The sequence below is a fragment of the Ursus arctos genome, unplaced genomic scaffold (genome assembly GCF_023065955.2).
Source record: "Ursus arctos isolate Adak ecotype North America unplaced genomic scaffold, UrsArc2.0 scaffold_30, whole genome shotgun sequence".
Lineage (NCBI taxonomy): Eukaryota > Metazoa > Chordata > Mammalia > Carnivora > Ursidae > Ursus > Ursus arctos.
In genome coordinates, this window is record NW_026622986.1 from 30736188 (window position 1) to 30756000 (window position 19813).

Below are 19813 nucleotides of genomic sequence, written 5' to 3' on the forward strand. Positions count from 1 at the left end.
ATGCAAACAAGAGAATCCCCCAGAGGCCCTTCTGTCCCCCACTTCCTCTCATTCTCTTTACTGCAATAAAGCCGTAAACTCTGCAGACCCAGGATGCTACCTTCCTTTGGAGAATGGAAGGAGAATGACGCAGAATTCACGAGGATAAAATGCCTGCTGGCAGGCGATACATTCTAGAAACATTCTGTGTCAGATGGGTGGGGAAGAGGCACAAACTGACCAACATTTGGGGAGGCCAGAGAAGACTGAAAAGCAGCTGTGCTGTCATTCATCATAACCTTGAGACCACAGTTCATCTCAGTGGATAATGGGACAGGAGAGCTGGCCTTTTCAGACCCACAAAGTAAAGCCATAGGTGTCCACTGTGGAAACCTCCTGTCATCTGCACCCTGAGGAACCTGAAAGCACCAGGGCTTTCGAAATCCCCTTGGCAGTCAGTACCGACTTGGAGATTTTCCAATAGTCTCAGGACCTGGTAAATGTCTGTAATCCATACACACCAACTATGAAGACATGCCTTGTCCTTGTGGTTAGAACGTAAGGGGCACTCCTCCCTGGGACAGCGTGCCTCTCACCAGAATGCCCCTCAGCTTTCTAAAGCGAGGCTGAGTTTGGGGAGGAAGAGATTTTAAACGTGTTCGGTCAAGATTTTTCTTTCTCAGGGTGCTATGGCACGAGCCTTCCAACACACAGCACGAGGAGCCTATGCCCCATTTGTCACCTGAAAACAAAAGCAGCTGCTGAATTGCTATGCATTAGACATTTTCTAGGTAGGTAAAAGGTACAAAGCTGTTCTTTAAAAGGAAGACCCAGTTGTAAAATATATTTCAGCCAATTTTCACTATTGCCCCCCATTCATCACCACTTCTACCAAGTATATTTCTGAAAAAAATTCCTAAAAATTCCAAATTTAGAAATTCCTTTCATCGATGAAGCTTGTATAAGAAAAGAAGTTTGGAGACCTAAGTTCTAGATTATTCTAGGAAAGTATTTATGACTTTTTTCTGAATTTCAAGATTTCTTGCTCTCTTATTCTAATAAAATCAATCTACGTATTGCTACCCTGTATTTACTACTGAACTACAAAATTACAAATGTCATCAAATTAGTCATTTTCCAGTTGGTTTTTTGTTTTGTTTTGTTTTGTTTTGTGGTTTTTTTGCTGTCTTCCAATGGCCCTGTTCCATTAGACTGACAGAATTAGCTATTAAACTTTTCACTCAACACAATTTTCTTTTTAGCTCAAGCTGTTTTCCCCAAAGTCACCTAGAAGGCATCTTGGATTATCCTTCGCCCTCAGCCACCTCCACATTTCTAAACCTCTACGCAAACCCATTTGAACGGCCCAGTCATCCTCTAGACTCTAGACGTGTGGGGGTGGGGAGAAAGGGGGCGGTGTCTTCCATTTTCCAAATGCAGGACTGTCCTTGCTCCTTTCCTGGTTTGGTCTGACTATATAAGTAATGAAATAATTTAGGAATCCAGGAAGCTTTTCTCCAAGCAACATTTTGCTGGTGTAAATATCAGGCCTTACGTGGCATGGAATCCGTACGGAACAGCAGGCCTGTATGTGAAAGGAGATTTTAGGAGGTGATGGTACAAGGGACATTCCCTGAGGAGTAGGAGGGAAGACCGCAAGGTGACCCAGGACAGTCGGGATGGCGCGTTCATTGCAGGAACAGGAGATAGTACAGATTTGCCAGCGAGGACGTTCTCATTTACTGCAGCGAAAATTAAAGTTCTTTTTGAAAACCCAAGAATGCCGGTACTCTCTTGGTGTTTATTCTCCCCTAGGGACGGCTAATTTCAGAAAATCTCCAGGAGAAAACATCATGGCAAACAGAGAGCAAACAAGAGGACAAAGAAGAGGAAAGAAATAGGATAAAAAGTATAAACCATGAGCGGATCAAAGAGAAAGAAATGTAAGGATAAAAAAGAGCGTGAATATGAAGTCGCCTCAGAAATCTGCAAGCGCGAGCCCCCTGTCTGTCTGTATAAGACAAAGTTAAAGAAACAGAACAGCTATTCTGATGATGATACACATTACAAACGCCAAAGATTAAAAACTGCGTGATTTCACACACTCTGACCTTCCGTTCTGGCGTTTTGCTGGAAGTTCCTAGGCACACGTGTCAGTGAGCAATTCAGAATCACACGTTGCAGTGTAAGAAGCTCAGAATTTTATATCTGGTAGGGGTCTTGGAAAGGATTGAGTTCAAACCCCTCAGGATGCAGATAAAGAAAGTAAGAAATGCTTTCCCAGACCTGGAAATCTATTCCCTTCCTTCCAATTCAAGGAGAACAGATGAGGGTTATGGTAACGGGATGAGGCGCTCGGTGGGGGCGTTGGTGACTGTGCGTGAGGCCGGGCTTGGCTCAGCAAGCTATTATCTCTGCAGACGCGGCCACTGGAGCAGTATTGCTCTCTGGAACATCAGCCTCAAATGGAAAATCATGCATCTTTCCCAGGAGCCATCTTACTTCTGGAAATTCAGGGTCAGGTGGGACAATGGCATCAGTTTCTAGCGCAAGCGTTCGTCTAAAAACTGAAGTCACCCCTTTACAGAGCAAACTAATCTAAAACGCTTTTGAAATTGCTTAAGTCTGGAGTCAAAACTATTTCAGGCTTTTTATTTACAAAGAAACTATTTTAAGATAGGATCCAAATATTTTTTCCTATAAATCTGTCTGAACTGTCTTTGAGACCATTAGGCAGTTTTCAAAGAATTTTCCTGTTTAGCAAAGGGAAGGTCTGAAATAGTTTCAAAACTGCAGAGTTAAAAAAATGTTCAAAAACATGTTTCCTCTGAAAGCTTTTTTTGTTGGTGCCACGATTTTCCCATACGCTTGGGTATATTACAGAAGACTTTATCACATACCCAAGGCTAAAGAGAAGTCCATAAAAAGGCCATTAGACTTTCCAAAGTAATTATTTTTCCTGTTACAAAAATTATAAATATTCAAAAAAGAAAGTTTAAAAAAATACAAATATAATTAGAAAAATACGACTCAGAACCTAGTCATTGTCAACATTTACTTATGTTTTCTTGTAAGGTAATTCTCCAACACGTATTTTTTTGTCTACAATTGTCATAAAATTGAGTTTAAAAAGAAACTGTAAGACAGGATGTTCCTAGGTGGTGAGGTACTTGGATTATCTGGAAAACACCTCAATTTTTCCTGCTTCCGAGAGTTTTTAAGGGCTACCACTGGTTTACCTAATACTTGTAGTGTTTTACTACTGTTCGTCTCAAGCGCTTTACAGCAGGCTTTTAAAATGTGTTTCTGTCCATAAAGTCTCTGCCTTTTATTTTGTCTCTTCTTTTCTTTAATATTGAGTCTTAAATCACCGGAGTGTTGAACTACCAGAGGACCACTTCAGAAAACTTGTCCCTGCTTCAAGGGAAACCAAACAGCTATCTAGCAGGGAAGGAGTGGGTTTGAAGGCAGATGAGAATCAGAAAGCAGCACCGCCCACAGCCAAGGACGAAGCACGAATTCATGAGTAGAGCACTTCTTCGCTGGAAATGTTCTTGGGCAGAGTGGTAACTGTACAATTTAACATAGCAATTTGGTGTACTTTTTTATCCCGTAGAAAGGATACATTTTGCAAATCAGGTCACACCCAGTGCGTGATCAGACGTGAGCACATTCCTTCAGAAGAGCCCCACTGGTGTGGCTTACCCACGAAGATAGCACGCTGGCCAAGATGATAGAACAATGGTGGAAAAATGAGTGAAGGTGTTTGATCGTGGAGTCGGGGGCGCTCTAAGGACCTGCACCAGTGGACTTCAGCCATCTGAGAGACCTGTGCGCTAAGTGTTAGCTTTTTTCTGTGTGACTCCAAAACCCAGAATGTGGATTCGTCAAAGGCTAGAAATCAGCTCTCTAAGATTAATTTGTTTCTAAATATTGAGATTTTCCCAAACGTCATGGCATGCCTTGTCCATGTTTCCATCCTGGAGAATTTAATAAGCAGTTGCTAAGCAACCATCTAACTAGAATGTTCTAAAGAGAATTTCTACACTCGGTTGTACATTCTAGGGGGTTATACTGTTATGCCTCTAACATGCCTTCAACTCCCAAACTCAAGGATACATGATGCTGCTGGAAGGATCTCTACGTCGGGAAAGAGATTGGGCCATGCACCAGATGTCTCTGATTCTCACTACCCTTTCAATTCTTAGTGTTTTCACAGTCAACTCAGGAATCACACCCCAGAGTCTTGGCCTTTTTTTTTTTTCAAGTCACAAAAGCACATTTCTTAACTAATTAAACAGATCCACACAGAGCAATGCATTTCTTGGTAAGAATTAAGTCCCCAAGACAATGAGTAGAATGTCCACAAGAACCCCTCTGCTAAAATATATAGAGCATATTGCTGCAGTTTTGGGCTAATAAGCATTGCAAAGCAGTGAGATTTTCTAATTTCCTCGTTCTTATTTTTCATGACAACATCTGTTGACCTACAACTGGCATCCAGCATAGCCCATATGTGCCAGAAATTGTAAAGGTAGACAGGAGCAGAAAGGGACGGGGGGCTGTTCAGGAATAAGGAGTCGGAAGAAGGACAGCAGGATGTTTGCTTTTGCTTTTGTTTTTAAAATCACCTCTTAAAGCCAGAAACAAAATACAAAATACCCACAGTAGGATAAAATCGGCACTGAGCTGGTCCGGGCAGGGGGAGGCTCTTCGTAAGGACTTACTGAGGGACGGCTGGGTTGGTGGAGCTGTGTTCTGAAGGTCATGACGGTCCCCAAGCCAATGACCATTTGATGACTTTATTATAGTTCCCTTCCAAAAATCGGTAACATTTCCTGCTAAATGTTTACAGGTTTTTGCTTGGTGGTGTCATATCTAACCAGCTCCGAAGGTCAGCAGCACCCAGTCCTGCCATCCTCCTGATTCCATGCTGTGTTTCCTTCTGCAATGCAAAACCATTCCTGACCTTCCCCAGGCATCGAAGCTAAGAGAATCTCGAGTTTCGAGGGTATTCACAGAAGAAGAGGGAGTTTTAAATGCATCTATTCTCTCAAAATGTCCGATATTTTTGCAACAAACCTTTAAATGATGTATGGTTCAGGTACGAGGCCATTTGAGGTTTGACCCCATTGTCACTCTGGACCTCATGTTCGCCTTTGCCTCAGTAGGGCTTATGCTAACAAGCAAGGTGGGAGTGAAGAACAAAAAAAAAAAAAAAAAATCACCATTTTTTTCTTCCAGAAATGTGTTTTTATTTCTACTGACATGATAGAGAGAACAGGAATCGAATAAAAAATAATTGTGTTCACTGCAAGAGACAGCTTCCCAGTGCATACTTACAGATAGTTTTTACTGAACCACTAGTTGCTAAAACTAATGGTTACCTCTGGCTTCAGTTGGAAATAAGCTACTATCCAATTATAGTTTCCAGAATAGTTCCCATCTCCCCGTTAGAGCAGGAGGCTGCAGCAGTCAAAGGTAATTAGCAAGAACTGCAGGGACAGCATATTTTCTACACTGGGTGACGATGCCGAGTTTAAATGAGTGAAGGAAAAGTGACTTCGTTTTCTCTCTTTGATGGAAATTTGGACTGCTAATGTTTCTATGCATTTGAAGTATTCTGAGACTATATAAAACCACTCCCACGAGGTGAGGGAAACTGCATAATGACTGTTTGAGAACCCAGATAATTGATGGTGGTAACCCAAGCCGGTGAGGGCTTGATTGTTTTTCAGACTCTGATAATCAATTGTCTTTGCTCTGCCGATGAACTGGGGACCAGACCGGAGCACAGGCTAGAAATAGAAATGTATAGAGTGGTCCAGTGGGAAGCAAATTATTTTATTATTTTTTTAAAAGGGTTTATTTATTTACTTGAAAGAGAGAGAGAGGGAGCACAGAGGGAGAGGGAGAAGCCGACTCCTGCTGAACAGGGATCCCGATGCGGGACTTGATCCCAAGACCCCAGGATCTTGACCTGAGCTGAAGGCAGACGCTTCACCAACTGGGCCACCCAGGCGCCCCAAGGAAAGCAAATTATTTTAAAAAGAACGACAATGTACTAGTTTTTTTTTTTTTTTAAATTCAATTAACATAGTATAGTATTGGTTTCAGAGGTAGAGGTCAGGGATTCATCAGTTGCATAGAACACTCAGTGCTCATGACATCACGTGCCCTCCTTAATGTCCCTCACCCAGTGACCCCATCCCTTCACCTCCCCCCCCAACAGCCCTCAGTGTTTCCTGCGCTTAAGAGTCTCTTACAGTTTGTCTCCCTCTCTGATTTCGTCTTCTTTTATTTTTCTCCTCTCTTTCCCTATGCTTCTCTGTTTCGTTTCTTAAATTCCACATGTCAGGCAGATAATGACGGCCAGCACCGGTTTCGTGTGGCTACCTCTGGCCAAACAGTCCGTTCTCATTCACTCCATAGACCTTTTTGCATGTGTTCTGTATCTTCAGGGATGGGTACTCAAGGGGCTCAAAGTCCAGTGAGTGGTGGGGGCAGGGAGGGGGGACGGTTTAGAAAAGGGTTAAAGAGGAAGAATTTCTAGGACTGGCAAAACCAGTCCTAGCTGCTAGTTAATAGACATGCCTGAAAACAGGGTGGGGGAGGGAGAGCAAAAGAAAAAAACCAAACCAAACAAATGAAAGGGAAAAAGAGATTTCTAGTGGCTGAAGCCATAGATCTTTGCATTTGGTCTAAGATGCCCTGAAGTCCAGGGATCTGGGCTGGAAGGGATTTGAGTTTCCCATCAGACATGGTATCACTATCATCTCCTTTTTGGGTGTCCCAGGAATCGAGTTTTGTTCATATTCCTACCAAGCTGACCTGATTGTGTTTGAATTCTCCTCTGACGTCCTGGTGTGTATTTCCTTCTCCGTCCCCCTGTGTCTGCCATGGCCGTGCCTTATACTACTCGAGAGAGGTAACAGTTCCCATATTCCATAAATAGACAAACGGGCACCCAAATCTGGGTTTTCCCTCTGAGAGTGGCCAAAGGTTCTGAAGATCTGGATTCTGAAAACAGTCTTCTTCCCGCATCTCGGGTATCTCCAGGGAAATGATTAATTCCTCTGTATCTCATTTCCAGAGAAAAGATCAGAACTGGCAGAAAAATTCCTAACTCCGTAGATATTACTGTGAATGAGAAAAGTGGCTTATAATTCACATGACTGCAGTCAGAATTTTCCATAACAAAGAGGACTGTAGTGTCCAGAGAAATAGTGGGTAAGCACATCAGCAGCCCATGGGTCGTGTCTGTGGCACTGAAAACTACTGTCACCACCCTTTATAAATGAGCAGATCTGCGAAGGCCAATGCCTGCTGAGAGCCACCCCATCTTTAACTTCTTTCTCACACACCACAGGGTTGACAATGGGAGTTTTACTTTCCAACCCATCCATTCTGAAATCTGCAGCTTGAGTTCATTGTTGAATAAAAAGCATGAATCAAGCAAAATTAAATTGCCTACCCTTCCTGCGAGATTTGAGGCCAGGGAACCCCTTTCCATGCGTGATGGATACTGTGAAGACTGATTTTCTGTTCGATTATCCCGCGAGAAAATGAATTGGGCGAACCGATCTTTGTGGCGGTGGTAACCACCATGGTCTACGGGTCCGCCTCTGGTATTTTCCAGGCTTTGTTTCCTCCAGCTTCTCGCTGATGGATCTGCCTGCAGTTTCCTGGGCCAACCCCAACAGCAGCAAGAAGAGGAGGTGACTACACATCTTGCTGTTCATAGATTTAAGAACTAGTGGGCCTAAGAGAACCTCAAAATGCCCATGGGGCATACGTCCCTCCTCGCTATTTTAACCCAGTCCATAGCAGTGGGCTCCTGCCTCAGTTTCCCCAGCTAGCTACCGCATGCACGCTCAGGGGCAGAGCGGTGTTCTAGGTGCCAGTGCACTTGCTAGTTTCCAAACTCTTGTCTACACGGGGGTTATAATCCTGCCAGGACAAGCCTTTCAGCAGACACCATGTCACCGCCCCCCATTTTCCCCATTTTAGGCTGGTTCTCTCTGAGACAGACCTGCCCAAGGTGGGCCTGAGCAAAGTCTCCTCAGTCTACAGCTAGACCAGTCTCCCAGTTCCTGTCCTGTCTCACCCGTCTTCCTCCCTCCTCATCTGTTTACCCAAAAAGCAATGGGACTCCCAGTCAAGGCACCCCAAAGATCAGCCACTCCTTGTTGCCAGGAGGTTCCAGATTCTACTGTCTCTGGGATAAAGTGCCAGAAAAGAGCTCAGGAACACTGCTCCCAGGCCGGGGAAGAGAACCCCCAAAGCTTCATTCCACCCCATTTGCCCTCTGGATCCAGACTGACTTCCGGCCTGTTCGAAGTGTAGATTCTCGCTGCCCGTGACACTGACGCTTTGACAGAGGACACAGCTCTGCTTTCTAAGGGGGAGAGTAACTGATGGCTGTCTCCATCCCTTTCACCATGACCTTTTTTAAACTATATGAGCACAGAGGCAGGTTTGAACTTCTGGGAGGTGAGCTCAGTTCTACTCGAGATGGAGAAAGACCCGGGCAAAGGACGCGGCCTAGTGGGACACCCCATCAGATGGGTCTCAGCAACCCAGAGAACAAGATGGAAAAATTAGATGGCGTCGTTTCTTGCGGCCTCCCTCCCCATCTTTCCAAACAAAAGGTATTTGTATCCTTTTGTAAAAAAATATATTTTTATTTTGAAATAACTGCAGATTCCTAGGAAGTTGGAGACATAGTACAGGAAGGTCCTCTCTACTCTATCCAGTTTCCCTCGATGGTGACACTTTACGCAGCTGTCCTACAACATCAAAAGAAGGAAACTGACATTAGCGCAAATGTGGGTGTACAGTTCTAAGCTATTTTATCACATGTATAGATTTCTGTAACCACCGCAGTCAAGATACTGAACTATTCCATTACCACAATGCTCCTCTCTTTTTTTAAAGATTTATTTATTTATTTGACAGAAAGAGAGAGACAGAGTGCACATGTGCGAGCATGGGGGCGGATAAGGGCGGAGGGAGAGGAAGAGAGAGAATCTCAAGCAGACTCTATGCGAGAGAGGAGCCCAACTCGGGGCTCAATCTCCCGACACCCAGATCACGACCTGGACTGAAACCAACTGACTCCACCCCACCACAACGCTCCTCTTCATGCTAGAACACACTCCCCTTATCCTCACCATCCCTAATCCCTAGCAATCACAAATTGGGTCTCCATCCCTACACTTTGGTCATTTTGAGAGTGTTATGTAAGTGGAATCATGCAAGGTGTGACCTTTAAGATTGCTTTTGTATTTTGTCCATTTGACACAATGCCCCTGAGATCCAGCCAAGTTGTGGTGCGCGTCAACAGTTAATTTCTTTTTATTGTTGAGTAGTATCCACGGTATGGACGTACCACAAGTTACTTAGCGATTCACCCATCAAAGGACATTCACGTTGTTTCTAGTTCTTGGCTATTAAAAATGAAGCTGCTATGAATGATAGTGTATAGGTTTTTGTAGAGATATAAGTTTTCTCCTCTCTGGGATCAATGTCCAGGAGCCTAAGTGTGGCGTTTTTGGTAAGTACATGCTTATCTTCAAAAGAGTCTGTCGAACTATTTCCCGGTGGCTGTGCCGATGAATGTATGATGGACTTGTTTCTCTGCTTCTTCCCAGCTCTTCCTGTTGTCATGAATATTTTCTTCTCTTTTAGCTTTTCCAATAGGTTTGTAGTGATGTCTCGTCATGGATTTAATTCGCATTTTCCCAATTGCTAATGATGTTGAAATTCCTTTCATACCCATAGTTGCCATCCTTATCTCCTTTTCAATGAAATGTCACTTCATGTCTTTTGCCCAATTTCCAGTTGGATTGTTTGGGCTGTTTTTACTGCCGACTCTTGAGAGTTCTAGATATCAAACCTCTGTTGGATATGAGATGTGGAAAATTTTCTCCCCGTCTGTGGCTTCCCGTCTGTGGCTTGTCTTTTCAATCTCTTGCCAGTGGAATTTGCAGAGCTGAAGTTTTTGATTCTGTTAAAGCCCAATTTGCCAATTTTATTCTTTTATGGATCATGTTTTTGCTGTGTTGTGACTAAAAACTCCTCACGTGACCCTTGGTCTGAGAGATTTTTCTTCTAGAAGTCTCTAGTTTTATAGTTTACATTTAGATTTATAATCCATTTTGTCTTAATTCTTGCATAAGGTGTGGGATTTAGGTCAAGGCTCCCCCTGCCATGAATAGTCAATTGTTCTAGCACCAATCTGAAAAGACTATCCTTCCTCCATTGAATTACTTCTACCCCTTTGTCCCTGTATGGATTTACAGGATTTACTGTTCTCTATCAGTCTTGTTTATTGTAGCTACATAACGAGCCTTGACATTGAGTAGAGTGACTCCTCCTGCTTCATTCTTCTTTTTCAAAACTGTTGTAGTTATTCTAGTCCCTTTACCGTTCCATGTAGGTTTCAGAATCATCCTGACTACATCCACAAAGATTTTGCTGGGATTTTGATAGGAATTGCACCAAACCTACATGGACTGCATTGCATTAAACGGATATGAACTTGACATCTGTACCATGTTGAGCCTTCCTATCCATGAACTCCGTACGTCTCTCCCTTTGTTTGATCCTTAATGTCTGTCTTCAGGGTTTTGGAATTTTCAGTATACAAATTCTGTACCTGTTTTGTTAGATTATGTCCAAGCATTTCATTTTGGATTAATTTTAAATTTTCTTTTAAATTGTGTTTTTGGACATGTTCATTGCTAGTATATAGGAAGACACTTGATTTTTGTATGTTGCTCTTTAGTCCTGCGGCATTCCTGAACTTACTTATTAATTGTACACTCTTCCTTCTGGTCTCCGTGGTTTCAGTGAGAAATTTGCGGTGTTTGAATTCTTTTCCCCGACATGTAAGTGTTGGTTCTCTCTCACTGCTTTCAAGGTTTTCACTTTGTTTTTAGTTTTCAGAAGTTCAATTATAATATGTCTTGATATGGATTTCCTTGGGTTTATCCAGTTGGGGATCACATTGCTTCTTTAATTGGTAGGTTTAAGTCTTTTACCAAAGTTGGAAAATTTTCAGCCATTATTTCTTTAAATACTTTTTCTGCCCACTCTCTTTCTCCTTTCCTTCTGGGACTTTTACGACATGAGTGTCAGATCTTTTTTATGGCCACAAAGTTCCCTCTGCTCTTTTTTTTTTTTTTTAAGTTCGTTTTCTCTCTATTTTTCAGATTGAGTAATTATGATTGTTCTGTCTTCCAGTTCACTGATTATGTCTCTGTCCTCTCTATTCTACTGTTGTGCCCATCTACGGAGTTTTTTCATTTCAGTTATTGTGTTTGTTCAGACCTAGAATTTCCACTTGGTTTTTACTTTCTGTTTTGTTGCTGAGACTTTCTACTTTTTAATTTGCTTCAAGCATGTTCATAGTTGCTTTTTGAAGCATTTTTATGATAATGGCCATAAAATCCTTGTCAGATAATTCCAGTACCTCTGTCACTTTGGTACTGGCATCTGATGATTGTCTTTTCTCATTTGAGTTGAGATTTTCCTGGCTCTTCATATGACAAGTGATTTTCAATTATACCCTGGACATTTGCAGTATTGTATTATGAGAATCTGGATCTTATTTAAATCTGTTTCTAGCAGACCTCCTCTGACCTTGTGCCAGCAGGTGAAGGAAGGAACCACTTCATTACTAGGAGTGGAAATTCAGGAGTGGAAATTCAGATTCAACACAGCTTTTGTGGATTCAGTGGGGGAGGGGCCATCTTGTAACTACAGGGCAGGGGTGGGAGTTCAGGCTCCCCGCTAAGCCTCTGATGACTCCATTCCGGCAGGAGAAGTAGGGGCACCTCTCGCTACATGGCCTCCAGTGACACCATTGTGTGTGTGTGTGTGTGTGTGTGTGTGTGTGTGTGTGTGTGTGTGTGTTGAGGGAGAATGTTCATCAATCACCCTACATCAATCCTGACTCTCCCGTAGGTCTTCTGAAGTACCACCAGGAAGGAGTGGGTCCCTCATTCCCACTGTGGATGGAAGTTCAGACTCTCTGGGTGACCTCTGCTAAGGAAGCCACCATTCCCCACTTGGCCTTCTCTCTTACTACCCCAGCAGGGACTAGAGGGTGCTTACTTAACAGCCTGTCCCAGATGGATGACTAAGCTCCCTACTGAGCTTTCGCTGGCAGGTATGCAGATTGGACCACAGACTTCCCTGTGGGGTTTGGCCTACTTGTGGTGGGGCTTGGCTGAAACTTTCCTGTCTTGGTAGGCTGCTCTTTACCTGGTCCTTTGACTGGAGAGCAAGTTTTTCCTGGGGCTTCTTTTGTCTATGTGCATTAGTGCTTCCAAATTGCTGGCTTCTGCCGGGCCCAGTCTGGGATATATGAAGCAAAAGAGAAAACAGAGTTTACAACCATGTTGGTGTCCTGAGGGCTCCAGAACTGGTCGGCCTTCTCTCCAGCCTAAAGAGTGTTCTTACGTTTGTTTTATACATAATGTTCAGGATTTTTAGCTGCGCTTAGCAGGAGGAATAGGGAGAAGTGTGTCTACTCCATCTTATTGGGAGTGTGTATACCATTTTAAACTTGAAATATCAAACAGCTGGCTTATGAAAATTATGAAGAGATTCTACCATAATGCACATGCGCAAGAAAGGAAGCATTCTTCAAGAAAACCAAATGATCATTTCCTGTGAGCTGACCCATCTGAGCAGGGAGTAACCATCCTTCATTTATAGAGTGCTCTGAAAGGACAGAGAAGATCCTTAGAGCAGAAAGAGTAGAAATGGTAACAAGCACTGAGCCAGACTTTGGAAGGTCTTGAAAGGCAGGCGTAAGTATGACCTCCATACGAGCTACCGTGGGATGCAGCACACCTAGAAATAAAGTGGGCTTCCGAGTAAACCCTCGTGTTTGCATATCACTCACCTGTTGTTACTTAGCTTCTCTGAGCATGTCGAAAAGGGGTATAATCCTTTAAAGGAGTGTTGTAAGATTAGACGCAAAAGTCCTAAGCGTTCTAGCTAGGCACGCCACCCTGCTGAAGAAACAGTAATATTAAAATAGGATAAGTTATGAAGATGTTAAATATGGAATGATACAATTAAAATGAGCTCAAGAACTGATGTGGGGAAACAAAGGCAAAAGAGAAGTTGTATTTCCTTACTACTTAAAATCCATTGACGAGTCCTTGAACCAGGCCGACTGACCTTCCTCAGGAACTCAGCTGCCTCCATGTCAATACTTTTGCTAAGGCAAGAGGCAATCTTAGCCCAACCCCCTAGGACCCTGTAAGTCTACTTTAACGCATAAAAATTCCTTTGGAAACTTCCTTTCTCTCTACCCCCAAGATATGTCAGCAATCACCCTCCAAGCATAAGACCCACTGATACACATCTGAAGGGTCTCATGACTGAGTTTTTACTAGACAATAGTAAATGACCTTTTCCTAACAATAGCCAGCCCCCTCAAGGTCCTGGAAACCTTGTCTCCAAAATACCTCGGAGGCTTGCCCTGTGCCTAAGCCCCTCCCAGCTTGAAAGTATATAATCAGCCACTCCTCAGAACCCCACGCAGCTCTTTCTGCCCACGGGTCCTGTCCCCGAGCTTTAATAAAACCACCTTTGTACACCAAAGACATCTCAAGAGTTCTTTCTTGGCCATCGGCTCTGAACCCCACCACTTCCAACCATATCAGAACTTCATTTGACAAAACACGGAGGAAATTTGGGGGTTAAAGAGAGTGTAACTTGGCGTATGAGTTAGGAGGCTGTCATACATCATTATCTGGAAGAGGTGATAAAAATTGGTAGCCATGGGGCGCCTGGGTGGCACAGCGGTTAAGCGTCTGCCTTCGGCTCAGGGCATGATCCCGGCGTTATGGGATCGAGCCCCACATCGGGCTCCTCCACTGTGAGCCTGCTTCTTCCTCTCCCACTCCCCCTGCTTGTGTTCCCTCTCTCGCTGGCTGTCTCTATCTCTGTCAGATAAATAAATAAAGTCTTTAAAAAAAAAAATTGGTAGCCAGTGGTGTGGTTTGGTCCGGTGGAACCAAAAACACGAAGAATACCAACACATTTTAAAGGGGGAAAAAATGACATGATTTATGACTGAATATGACAAGTACAGACGAGTAAAAGTTCACTAATTCTTGGTGAATGTAAGGAGATGTGGTAGTTTATAGAAAAAATTCCGAGTAAGTTCTTTGCAATTATATAAATTAATCAGCACTTCTTTTCAGGCATACATCGGCAACTCTTGCCAAGTACAGGCTCTCTAGAATCTCTTCTGATGATTAAGGAAACAATGATTCACAGTGTAGATGCGAGAAGTTTTCTCTTCTAGGCTCTTTGGCTGGTCTAGTAATTAAATTGATATAATGCAGATTAACAGGAGAAAAGCAAACAGAAGTTTAATAACATGTGTCCCTCCTGTAGGCATTGCAGAGACCCAAGGAAACTGGGTAACTCCTTGAAATGGCTGAAACCATCACCTAAAACATCATCTCCAGCTAGAAGATGTTGGGGTGGGGAGTCAGTTATCCGAGGTGGCCAGGAAAAGCCCAGGAAACAAGGGCGAGGTTGTTATGCAGATTTCAGCCACCATCTTCTCCACCAACAGGAGTTTCTAGAGATTAGGAGTCAGCTCCCCACCCCCCGCCCCCCAAGCTGGTACAGCCTGGGAGACACCCTTACAAATGGAGATTTCCCTTATAAATGTGTCTCTTACAAAAGGGTCACTGCCGCTCAGTTTTCAGAGCTTCCTCTGCATCTGCTGTTTCTTAACAATAACCAGTTTAAAATAATCCCCATGCCAAAGAGACACAGTAGGGGGCAAATTCTGCTCCCCTTAAACAGTTAGCTTTTTTGGGGGAGGGTAACGCTGTAGTATACTTTTAAACAATTCCTGTTCTTAATATTTGAAACATACCCTCTGGGGATTTCTTTGCACTTTTGATTTTTTATATTATGTTATGTTATGTTATGTTATATTAATATATTACATATATTACCATAATATATTTATATATATCAGAGAATTTTCTAAAAAGGAAAAACTATCATAAATAATTTTAATAAGCCTAAGCAAATTTTATTTTAGCATGAAGTTTTTCACATTTAAAATTCACAGTCAAAACTTTATCGATTGGTCGGTTTGTTTAATTGTGAAATGTATTTGCAACTTGGTTAAGCTATCCATACTTCAATTGTCTTCCTTTTATACCAAGTAACTCTGAGTCACCAAGTCCACATTTTCCCAAATTCCTCCTTGGGATGCAAAACACCGTTTATATTTTTAAGAGGTATGTGCCCCAAACTCCCCTACTCAGACAATATATAAACACCCATAGCTGAAAATGACAGATTTCTTTTAGTTTACCAGGGATCAAGGAGAAAAGGCAAGAGGAAAGATGACAACGGCATCATAGAGTGAAAGTTGAAAGTTAATTCCCCCAGAGACAGGAAATACCCACCCACCCAAACACACACACACACACACACACACACACACACACACACACACACACACGCCCCATGACAGAAAGTCGCTACTGAGTCCTGCACACAACAAAAAATACTTACGAGATAAATGCTTGTATTTAATTCTCGTGAGAGTGGCAAAACACCCAAGGCTTGTGTCGAGAATTTTCAAGAAGAAATCATAACTTCTACCCTTTTTTTGAGCACTTTGCTAGGAACTCTGTGCCCTCTGCACACATTATCTCATGGAAGTCTTGCAGCAATTCTGGGAAATGGGCAGATATGATTATTCCACTTGGACAGATGAAGAAACTGGGTTTCGGAGAGGCTAAGGGATTTGTCCAAGGTCACCCTGCCGGCAGGAACTTGAGCCCCGCCTTATCCTGATTTTGTTTGACTTCCAATCCTACTCTCTCAAGTACTGGGTGCATTGCTTTCTGTAACTTCCCCCGGGGGAAAAACAGACCTTGTGGGTTCTCTTTCCACTAGGAAAATAAGAACAAACTCTTTCGTAATGGGAACATTAAACTATTTCATTTGAACGTCTGTCTATTTTACTAGACGAAGATTGCCTATCACTGGATAACTTGGATAACAAATAGGGAGGAATCTTGAGTTAATTCCTGCTTCCCTCTTGTGTCAGAGACTAGTAATGACGATTGCAGGAGCTGCATGCTGCCTTCCCCCTTCTTTATCTCCCCTTGTAGTCATCCTATAAACGGCTCCATTTCCTCTCCACCCAAGTGAAGAAAAAGTCTGAATTTGAAAATCTGATCTGCGCACAAAGCCTACCTCAGATCCCTTGAAACTCTTAGTAAAATGAATCTATTTCCTTAAAAGCAACAATTTCAGTGCATGCTAGAATAAGATGAAATCAATACAACACAATGCGATAAACCTTCTTTGTCTCCTGTCACCCACAACAAACTGTCTCAAAACAATTTTCAGTATTAAGTAATGCTATTACCAAGTGACGAGCACTTCTCCGGAGGAAGCGGGAGGACTACAGCGGCCGTGGTGGGCTTTGGGTCTATTTTAGGACCTTCGTCACTGCTTTATAAAATACAGATGTATCCTTTCCGTTCACATTGTTACGTCTCTGAAAAGTCATGCTGTTTATTGCATCGTTACATGCTCTGGAAGGGCTTTCTATTTAAGGAAAGCCTTCCGTGAATCCTTTTTCTAGAGCAAATAATGAGTCCTCAATACTAGCTGATTTAAAAATCCACTTTTTATGCAGATCAGGATTACTTAAGAATGCTCTAGAATGTTCATAGAAAGGGACCTTATGGTAACAGTCCGACTGGAAGCAGAGGCTGAAGACTTGGCAACTGTTTCCTCATAGACATATGTTTCTCCAGAGTGGTTTTAGGGAGCGGTTATTGATGCCGGTGGTGGGGGTGCGCGAGGATCTCCCCAGTTCCAGTCACCTTTCCGCACTAGCACTGAAATTATCAACTGTCTCTCGCTTCGGCTACAAAACTTGGTGAGACTACAGTGACATCAAGAGACCCCCCTTCACAATTTCTACTCTCCTTTTCTCTGTATTTTTGTCACTACACTCGTCTCCCAAGGCAGGGCCAGTAGCTCTCTACAGAGCGCTGCGTCTGAAAAGTTCATACCTGGCCTTGGTATTTGAATTGTGCCAGGGCAAAGCTACGCCATGAAGCAGAAACGCACTCTAAGGTCCATGTGCTACCCAGCCAAGACCTCATCTCTAAAGAAGGAGGTGCTGTGACGTCATAGAATGGAAGGAATAAAGGGTGTTTTCGCAGAGTGGAGTCCACTGTCCTTTGCCTTCGTAGGGCAATTGGTAAATGGGATGGAAGCAGCGGTACTCTAGCAGATCAGAGGCATTCACGGAGAGAAGTTACTAGTGACTGAACCGTACTAGCTAATACGGCAGTCACCAACCACAAATGGCTAGTTACATTTAAATCTATTAAAATTAAAGAAAACTAAAAATGTGGTTCCTTAGTTGCCTTAGCCACGTGTTAAGGGCTCACCAGCTGCATGGGGCTCCTGGTCACGACATTGGGTAGCACACGTACAGAACACTTCTGTCATCGCGGAAAGTACTAAAAGACAACGCTTCTGGAAGACTGCATGACTCTGATGAGTTCACAACCAATGGCCCAAAGAATGGCGATCGAGAATCCCTAGGAGTGGCTTCCCTTATACCTGTAAGTGGTTGAGTCTAATGCAGGAAAGAAGAGAATAGAAAAAAATCAGGATTTAAAAGTCCGCCTGGGGCCAGGAGGGGAGTGGCAATCCTCCGCCACTGAGGTTGACTTTTCTTCTACGGGAAACTGGATTCCTCGTAGTAGTGGCTGGATTAAAGCACCAAAATAGAAATTTAATTTTTATTAGAAGTACAGAATTCTTATACTCTTGCACCTAGCACTCTTAGAAGAAGAAAAACCCCAGTGGAATATTTGCAGCACAATCGACACAAATCATACCATATCATTTTCCAGGTTATGCACATATCTCAACACGTTTCTGGATAGTTTGGAAGTTCAGACATTCAACACGCAGAAGTGACTTAGGGCCATAATTATGAAAGGGAATTCCAGAAGGCGATTTCTCCATCTCTGACTCTCAAAATGCAAAGGTAGAGGGGATATCCAATGTCATGTTGAATAGAAATACCAAGTAGAAAATAGAAGTAGATTTTCCCAATCCACGTACATCAGCACCCTGGCTCCACTCAGTGGATTTCACCCAGTTCCCTCACGGTTCTCTGGTGCCACGACGTGAATAACGCCCGTCTCCACGCACCCAGCGTCTCACTCTCAGAGAGAAATATGTGCCAGGAGCCTCCAACCTGTGGCAGCTAGAGCCACAACCGAGGGAAGTGGCCCGCTTAGAGAGAGGCACTGCACAGCATGAAACGTGTCAGTGGCCCACATCTAGAAACATCTGGAGCCTTCCTAAATTCTAAAACCACAGTGCAGATTTGACATCATGGAGGAAACACTCATGCTTCAGCTACTTGTAAGCCATACGTTGAAGGAAATTTTAAATGTCCTTTTGCAGAGTCTTGATTTGAGGGCAGGTGACTCTGGGGTCCCCCACGGTCCCACCACCTTGGCCCCATCTGGGTCCCCTTCCCTATGCAATCTCATTTTGCCCATACAATAAATTCAGAGAGTAGAGATTATCAACCCTGTCACATTGGCAAAGAAACTGAGAAGAGTGTTTTGGAGTAGTATTTCAGGAATGGAGTATTTGAAGGGTTTCTAGATAGATCTCTTGTAAATTTTCCCCCCTAAATGTCAGGCGTCTATTTTATTGGCTCTTATTTGAAAATGCCACATGGAAGAAAATTCCTAAACCACATGAGAGTCATTTTAACTGCCTTCGTGTGTCTTCCGTCCGTGGTTCTTTTCCAAAACCAGGTTCTGACAAGCCTGTTTATTGGGCTGATCAAAGATAGCATAACTTCCTATGCACAGTCCAAATTCATCGTCTGCTAAATGAGCTGACATTTCATTTCTTTTCCGATGGCTCTCCAGCTCTTCCCAATTGGAGCACACACTTCAGATCTATTAAAATATGTCCAAATACATACATGTATTTTTTTTTTTAAAAATTTATCTTACAAAAATGAACCTTCAAATTGGCTTAAGGAAAAAGCAAATTATTACGAGAACATCGACAGGTCTTTAGGAACCTGAGAGTGGGGATACAATTGGACCTCAGGAAACTAAGAACCAGGAGCCCGAATGAGCACAGACCTCTTTCTCTGTCTATCCTCTCTGCTCATATCTGTACGTCTGATTTGTCGTTCTTTCTCATTCTGCAGAACCACAAGACAGGAAACATTGCTAACAACATCTCTTGAGCTTTAAATTTTATAGCCTTGGCCACAAGACAGACACAAAGCTGACTCTGTTTCCAAAACGAATATTCCAAGGAAAAGAAGTATCAAGCCAGCCTGGAAGAGGTCCATCTTTGCACAGGTCGTTCTGCCTGTGAGCCAGAGCCTTCTTTCTTTATTTTTTAAAGATTTTATTTATTTATTTATTTGACAGAGAGAGAGACAGCCAGCGAGAGAGGGAACACAAGCAGGGGGAGTGGGAGAGGAAGAAGCAGGCTCACAGCAGAGGAGCCTGATGTGGGGCTCGATCCCATAACGCCGGGATCACGCCCTGAGCCGAAGGCAGACGCTTAACCGCTGTGCCACCCAGGCGCCCCCAGAGCCTTCTTTAAAACAATAAGAGGCTAGTGTGTGTGTGTGTGTGTGTGTGTGTGTGTGCGTGTGTGTGTGCACACGCACACACGTGGGTGTGTAAGCTTATGGGCAAGGAATTATCGCTGCTAATTTTCTGTGTCTCTTTTTTCTTTAAAGTTAAGATCTCAA

The 19813-nt window shown here is 43.2% G+C and overlaps 1 long non-coding RNA gene across 1 annotated transcript; it reads right to left on the reverse strand.

The window, feature by feature from the left end:
- Window positions 1–8940: 8940 nt before the first annotated feature.
- On the reverse strand, window positions 8941–15761 carry LOC113241149 (uncharacterized). Its single transcript, XR_007190119.2, has 3 exons — window positions 15550–15761; window positions 12896–13007; window positions 8941–12342 (listed from the first exon to the last, which is right to left on the reverse strand). It is a non-coding gene; the product is annotated as an uncharacterized LOC113241149 (long non-coding RNA).
- Window positions 15762–19813: the final 4052 nt, after the last annotated feature.